This window comes from Sinocyclocheilus rhinocerous, unplaced genomic scaffold (assembly GCF_001515625.1).
Source record: "Sinocyclocheilus rhinocerous isolate Xijiao unplaced genomic scaffold, SAMN03320098_v1.1 scaffold297, whole genome shotgun sequence".
NCBI classification, from domain to species: Eukaryota; Metazoa; Chordata; class Actinopteri; order Cypriniformes; family Cyprinidae; genus Sinocyclocheilus; species Sinocyclocheilus rhinocerous.
The window spans coordinates 586,599-594,697 of record NW_015649240.1 but is presented as its reverse complement, the minus strand read 5'-3'; the positions used below and the strand labels follow the sequence as shown (position 1 = coordinate 594,697).

The 8,099-nt window shown below is 38.6% G+C and overlaps 1 long non-coding RNA gene across 1 annotated transcript in view; it reads right to left on the bottom strand.

The window, feature by feature from the left end:
• LOC107710465 (uncharacterized) overlaps positions 1–251 on the bottom strand; it is a 12,790-nt gene extending 12,539 nt beyond the window's left edge. Inside the window, exon 1 of the long non-coding RNA XR_001636599.1 lies at positions 174–251. This is a non-coding gene — a long non-coding RNA (uncharacterized LOC107710465). The remainder of the gene's footprint in view (positions 1–173) is intronic.
• Positions 252–8,099: the final 7,848 nt, after the last annotated feature.

Sequence of the window (8,099 nt, the reverse complement as noted above, 5' to 3'; positions counted from 1 at the left end):
GACAATATTTTATCCTTTTGACACAGAATCAGCTCCATCATGATATGCTGAAAAGAAAGATAGATGTGGGGTGGACAGAGCAAGCTTGTTTTGCTTTGCCTTCCCATGTTATACGCTGCGCAAGTGTGACACTGCTTTTCTTTCTGCCACAACAATGACCTATAGGTACTGACTCAGTCTGTGATGGCACTCAAAGGCCTGATGTTGTGGTGTATGGTCGCCGTTGTTTCTCTGTCTCTCCTCCAGTCTGGCTTTTGATTGCTCCTGCCTGAGTTTTGGATTTCAGGATGTTCTCTTCAGCCTCAGGAAAAGTCTCAAGTGAAAGATTCACCTTTTCCTGCATTAAGTCAGTCTTTCTCCATGTTGAAGTGTGCACTCCTCTTTCAGGAGGGGAGGTGAGCGTCCATCAACCCCTCCCTCTTCTTCTCTCTTCGTCACGCCAGCCCAAAGTGGTTCTCCACCCTCTGCTCCTTTCCAAGTCCCATCTGGGGTGCCAATATGTAGTGACTTCTGCCGCTATTGTGAAGAATCTTTCTCAGAGTCTTGGAGTTTTGATGCCAGAAGAGATTTTATTTTCAGAGACAATAAAACCTGAGAGAACTCTGCAGAGCAATCTCTCGAATCTTTTTGTGTATCCTCTTATATACAGGTTTTTCTCTAGGCATGTTCAATTCATTTCATTCATATGTATTATAGGATCACGATGCAGTCATGAGGCCTTCATTTTATGTTCTGTGAAAATAAGGGCCCCATTATGTGCCATCATGTGCTTATCATATGTCTGCACATTCCATTCTCATACAGATTTCTATATATGCAGGCAAATACACATGATTATACTAGTAGAATAACTTAATACATAAATGGCTATCTTCTCATTGATTATACTTGAATCATTTATATTTTGATTAATTAAACTCTTCTTCACGCTCCGGTAGTAGGTGGGCTCGTGTGGAGATACAATCCAGACTCACGCCCAGGAAAGGAATATTTTGCGTGGGTTGCAGCTGGCTTTTTTGCATATTGATTGTGAGCCCCAGACGCTGGAGGTGGCTGATGAGAAAACTCCTGTGGTCACAAAGCTCACTTACTGAGGGAGCCATAATTAACCAGTCGTCTAGGTAATTCGCTATTCGTATTTCCTCCAAACGAAGAGGGGAGAGGGCAGTGTTCATGCACTGGGTGAAAGTGCGTGGAGCTAAGGAAAAGCCGAAGGGGAGGACCGAAAATTGATAGGCCACTCCTTCAAAAGCAAATCTCAGAAAGTGCCTGTGATGAGGGGTTATCTGGATATGGAAATAAGCATCCTTTAGGTCCACTAAAATAAACCAGTCCTGGGGTTGAATGTGTGATAGGATCATCATTTTGAATGAGTGTTTCACTAGAGTGCGATTTAAATGTCTAGAATAGGGTGAAGATTGCCGTCTTTTTTTTGGAACTAGAAAATAGCGGCTGTAAAAACTGGTTTCGCTTTCCTCGGGAGGCACCATCTCCATAGCTCCTTTGGCGAGGAGATTGTGTAACTCTGCTCCTAAAACTGGAGCGTTTGGAGCTCTAACTTCCGACGTCACCACTCCATTGAACCGGGGTGGTCTGCGTGCAAACTGAAGTGGGTAGCCATTTATTATCGTGTTCAACACCCACTCTGATATACCTGGTAATATTCTCCATGCCTTCAGGAACTGTGAAAGAGGTTTCAGTGTGACATGATCTGACAGCCCGTTGCTAGGTGACGGGGAGCTTTGAAAGACATGAGTGCATGTGACAGCGGGAAGAGGAGAAAAGCTCTTTTGTGAAGTTGTTTGGTTTTTATTGCACAAACATGTGGAACAAACACAGAAAAACATTCTTTGTCCTCACCACCTGCAACTGGCAGGGAGGTGTCGCTGTCATCAGGCTTCAGTCTCCTCTTCCTCTGAAATCCGTCAGGAACTCGACTGGACATTCTTGGCTGGTTTTCCTCATGCTTGGGGTCCATGCTGCTTGGAAGGTGGGTATCGCCGATGCCACGAGTCCTTGGGATGCACTGACGGCTCCGGCTGTGGGTGGGGCTTTGGAGCTGTATCGGCTCGTGGCCTAGAGGAAGAGCGCTGAGCGGATGAGCAGCATGAACACATGGGAGGGGGCTGACCAGTGAGTTTCAGCATAAAATGCTTCATAGACCTTGACTGCATTTTCGCTTCGGAGAATCACTCTGCAAGGGATTCAACCGAGCTGACAAAAAGCCCAGAGGGACTGATGTGGGCGTTCAAACGGATGGCCTTCTCTGCCTCCCTAACATCCGTCAGCGTTAGCCATAGGCTAACCAATGACTGTTATCTTAATGGATTACAGAGCAAGATCAGTGGCACTGCGAAGCTCCCTAAAAACTTCAGGATTCCGGCCGAGTACAGTGCATTCCACATCTTTGAGACCTCATCGTACACCTCAGGGAAGAAGGGGGTGGGCCTTTGTGGGCAAGCCTCTCTGCGTCGACTGGGCTGAAGATACCACTCGTCCTGTCTATTTCGTTCTGGTTCGGTGGGAGGGTACCACTCCAGGTTGAGCTCCTCCACCGCCTTAGAGATGACGTGCAGAAAAGGTTTGCAGTATAATCAACTTTTTGCGTTGATTCGACAACGAAAGAGAGGCTTCCAAATAATTCAGGTGAAGGAGAAAGATTCTGAAGAAAATGCCGCTGTGCACTGCGTTATAAGAGGTACCACGCCCCCTTATTTTTGCACGCTTGAGCACCATTGAGCGCCATTGCTTGAGCGCAAAGCAATGGCATTAAGCAAATCCGGCTTCAGTATTCTAAGCAGAAAGGTGTTTTCCCAATGCGTCAGCATAACTGCACACTATGCCGAGAGACCATCTCGAAAGGGAACTCCGGGATATTGGTTTATTTCGAGTTAGAGGGAGTGTCAGGCACATCAAAAAGCGAGCAACTTAAATAATTTGTGGATTAGTGCTTACTGAAGATGCGAACTGTTTCAAACGATTCAGTCTGATTTGGTGAACTGGTTGAACCAGTTCACTACAAAGAACCGTTTCAATAGAACAATTCGTTCACGAACCAGACATCCCTATTATTTTCATCTGTTCGCATCTGCTTCGACTTGCCAGACACACCTTTTAAGCACCTAATAAGTTGTTCGCGGGAGGCGGGAGCTGGCCTGGTTTTCTATTCGGGAAAATAAAATAAAGCGAAACTGGGATGATTTTTGCTTAAAAAATATTACCATCTCAACAGCATATGGCGGTGTAATTGGACTATTACCTGCAAAGTCGATTTGAACAGCTTGGCTCTGATTGATCAAATTGAATGCAGCTACTGCATAAAAAAAAAAAAAAACTTTCGACTGGCAAGTAACATAAATAAAATATTTACCTAGAATCACAAAATAATGAGGTTCCAAATCTACACACATAGACGCTTTAAGAAGCTGGGAAAAATAAATATATAACAATGAATGTTATATTTAATTTAACAGTTCACCCCCACATCCATCGACACACCAGAGGGACTGATGTGGGCGTTCAAACGGATGGCCTTCTCTGCCTCCCTAACATCCGTCAGCGTTAGCCATAGGCTAACCAATGACTGTTATCTTAATGGATTACAGAGCAAGATCAGTGGCACTGCGAAGCTCCCTAAAAACTTCAGGATTCCGGCCGAGTACAGTGCATTCCACATCTTTGAGACCTCATCGTACACCTCAGGGAAGAAGGGGGTGGGCCTTTGTGGGCAAGCCTCTCTGCGTCGACTGGGCTGAAGATACCACTCGTCCTGTCTATTTCGTTCTGGTTCGGTGGGAGGGTACCACTCCAGGTTGAGCTCCTCCACCGCCTTAGAGATGACGTGCAGAAAAGGTTTGCAGTATAATCAACTTTTTGCGTTGATTCGACAACGAAAGAGAGGCTTCCAAATAATTCAGGTGAAGGAGAAAGATTCTGAAGAAAATGCCGCTGTGCACTGCGTTATAAGAGGTACCACGCCCCCTTATTTTTGCACGCTTGAGCACCATTGAGCGCCATTGCTTGAGCGCAAAGCAATGGCATTAAGCAAATCCGGCTTCAGTATTCTAAGCAGAAAGGTGTTTTCCCAATGCGTCAGCATAACTGCACACTATGCCGAGAGACCATCTCGAAAGGGAACTCCGGGATATTGGTTTATTTCGAGTTAGAGGGAGTGTCAGGCACATCAAAAAGCGAGCAACTTAAATAATTTGTGGATTAGTGCTTACTGAAGATGCGAACTGTTTCAAACGATTCAGTCTGATTTGGTGAACTGGTTGAACCAGTTCACTACAAAGAACCGTTTCAATAGAACAATTCGTTCACGAACCAGACATCCCTATTATTTTCATCTGTTCGCATCTGCTTCGACTTGCCAGACACACCTTTTAAGCACCTAATAAGTTGTTCGCGGGAGGCGGGAGCTGGCCTGGTTTTCTATTCGGGAAAATAAAATAAAGCGAAACTGGGATGATTTTTGCTTAAAAAATATTACCATCTCAACAGCATATGGCGGTGTAATTGGACTATTACCTGCAAAGTCGATTTGAACAGCTTGGCTCTGATTGATCAAATTGAATGCAGCTACTGCATAAAAAAAAAAAAAAACTTTCGACTGGCAAGTAACATAAATAAAATATTTACCTAGAATCACAAAATAATGAGGTTCCAAATCTACACACATAGACGCTTTAAGAAGCTGGGAAAAATAAATATATAACAATGAATGTTATATTTAATTTAACAGTTCACCCCCACATCCATCGACACACATACACACATGCACATCCTGAACTGGTAAACGGAAGCTCAGATGCGCTTGCTTGATGCATGAAGACCAATCCGGTTTTGTCACGTGTGTTACGCAAGCACCTCTGAGCTTTCACAAATGCCAATGAGGTTTGTTTTCACGCATTACACGGTACGTTGAGCTTATTTGAATTCAGGTCCATAAACAAGTAAATAAATAGGGGTTTTAAGCATATACTTGGGAAAATTATTTCTGATGCACTTCAAATGATACGATGTTGAAATGCTTGTGGAAAGTACAGTTAAATAGTATTACAAGTAATGTATCATGTTATGCATTTAAAAGTGAAATTAATATGTATTTTAATTGTATTACAAAACAGCCTAGCATTCTTTTACAACTACAGACAAGTAAAACCGAGCAACATATTGATTTTATGCTTATTACTAAGGCATAGTTGAAATAATTATATGTATAATACATTATAAGTTGGTACAATGTAAGAATGCATTTGCTTATTTTATAGCTATAATGCATTTTAGTGTGAGTGAATTAATATAATTTATACAATATATTAAAATGTTAAAAATGTTTTTTTTTATCTTAAAGATATCAAAAATATCTTCTTTTTGAAAAGCAGGCTGAAGCACATGTTCATTATATAAATATTTTAAATATATTGCAGTAGTTCTGCAAATGGTTTATAAATAAGATACACATACTTTTAACCCACTAAAAGCTGTATCATTTCAGTATGTTCTTACACAAAGTGAACATAAAATATGCTTTGAGTAAAAGTAAAATAATTATGTTTTCTGTAAATACACTAAAATGTCACAAAAATATGCTTGTGTTTTAACATATTTCTTAAAAGCGTAACTAGGCGTATATTTATTACAAAAGTACTTCTAGTATACTTTTTAAAAAATATATTAAAGTGCAATTCAGTAAATTTTTAATACACTTCAAGTAAACACGTTACTTGACATGTACTATATATATACTATCTGAATTTCAACTTCATTTTAATACATTTAAGAGGACTTCTTTTTCACCAGGGAAAATAGTTTCATGGCATAAACAAATACATTTCAAATGTGTCATTCTGTTACTTAACATTTCTTTAAACTAAATAAATAAATAAATAAATAAATAAATAATATTTTGGCTCCTACATTGTTTGTTTTTGCTATAATAATTAGGCTTTAAAAATATTACCAATTTAACTATAAATATTATCAATTTAACGATTGGATGGGAACACAACTTTAACTGAGTTGAGCTAGATAATGACACTATTGTCTTCTGCAGAGCTGCTGTTACATAAATACATTTGACTTGACTTATAATAATAATAATCTTTATTTTTATCCAATATCTTTTCTCAAAAAATCTCATCACTTTCATCCAGTATACATACATACTTATCTATCTATCTATCTATCTATCCGTCCGTCCGTCCGTCCGTCCGTCCGTCCGTCTATCTATTTAAATAGTACTTTTATTGTTCATAATTATGTCAAGATGTTCAAAATACTTTCAGAAAAATCTTGAACTGAATTGAGCTGAATAATGATATTGTCTTCTGTAGAGCTGATTTACAAATGAAATTAAAGTCATTTCATAATAGATAAATTTTTCAAAATTGTACTTTTATGATACATTTTATGATAATGTCAGGATGTTGAAAAACCTTTGGGAGAAAATTGATCTGAATTAATGAACTGAATTCAGAAGTTTTTGTTTAACTTTTTGAGAATGGCCTATATGTTCACACATGCATCGTTATAATGGCCATTTTATGCATCACAAAAAGAAAAATTGCTTTCTAGGCTTGTATTATATATAAAAACTAGTAAATATTTGCTTGTGAAACTGACCCTTTAAATGCTAATGAATGAGAGAAAGACAAATACTGAAAGACAGATGCTGTGTGTGTTCGTGTGAGATGGGAAGAGAAGAGCAGAATTCCTGAGATCTGTTCTGTCACAGGAAAGGTTATACAGGCAGTGGTTTATTTCCCCACAGAGTTGCCATGACTGCGATGGTCACCAGACTCACACCTTGCCTGATATAAAACTAAATCTGTCTGTCACCTCAAATGACCCCCGTCTTCTTTTCAAAAGTCACTTAAGAGACTCTTTTGCAAGCTGTTTCTTACATTTATAGGACACATTTCACTGCTGCCATCGAGACTAGAAATGTTTTTCATGACTTTAAAATGCCACTTCTCTCAGAATCAGTATTGTGGTCTTGTTTGCTCTTTCATCAGTGACCTGCACCTGAATCACAGAAAACATGATTTATTTTATTTGCCAATGGCAACATTATTTGATAAAGATGCACAAATTTTAATCAAATTCTGAACTCTCCAATATTGAACATTATCTTCTTCACAAAAACTTTGCGTCCTCTTTACTTTTACACACACACACACACACACACTCATACACACACACACACGCACGCACACAGAATCCTGATAGCCATCTCTGCCCTCACTAATGCCACTTTATCCTTTAAAAGCAACAGGTGAAGGGCAAAGGCACAAACATCCCCTCCAAAGTGATGAATTAATAACTGGGGTTAACCTCTCGCCCGGAGACAATGAGAAATACAGCAAAGGGTTTAGACATCTCCTGATAACACACGACTCTGATTGCAGCTACCGGTGACAGACAGATGAGCTCCATCTCAGGACAAAAACACAGTGTCAAACAGAACCGTGCTGAGCTACACTGTAGTGTGTGTGTGTGTGTGTGTGTGTGTGTGTGCAGGGCCGTTTTTTTTTTATGCCACAGGAGACACAACACCTACAAGTACAAGTACAAGTGTGTGTGTGTGTGAGTAAAAAAAAAAAAAAAACATTTTTTTTTTTTTTTTTTTCTCTTAGAAATAATCCAGACAAAAAAACTAACTAAATAAATAAATAAATAATAAAACCTACATTATGAGACAAATATTAACCCATAGTAAATGATGAATATTACAAATGTCTCGATTATATTTTATGCTTTTACATTTATGATATTTGCATGCCAGCTAAAACACATTTCACACAGTATTTCCTATGTGAACATAAATACAATATTCATTCATTCATTCATTCATTCATTCAATACTTTTATTTAATATATGTAATTAATTTATGTAATAAAGCAGATTATTGATTTATTTAATATAATAAATGCATTTATGTATTTATTAAATTAATGAATGATTTGATAAAGTATATAATTAATTTATATATTTAAATAAATCATTTATTTAATATACCGTATTGTTCCAAATATAAGACAAAATTAATTAATCACTATATATATATATATATATATATATATATATATATTCT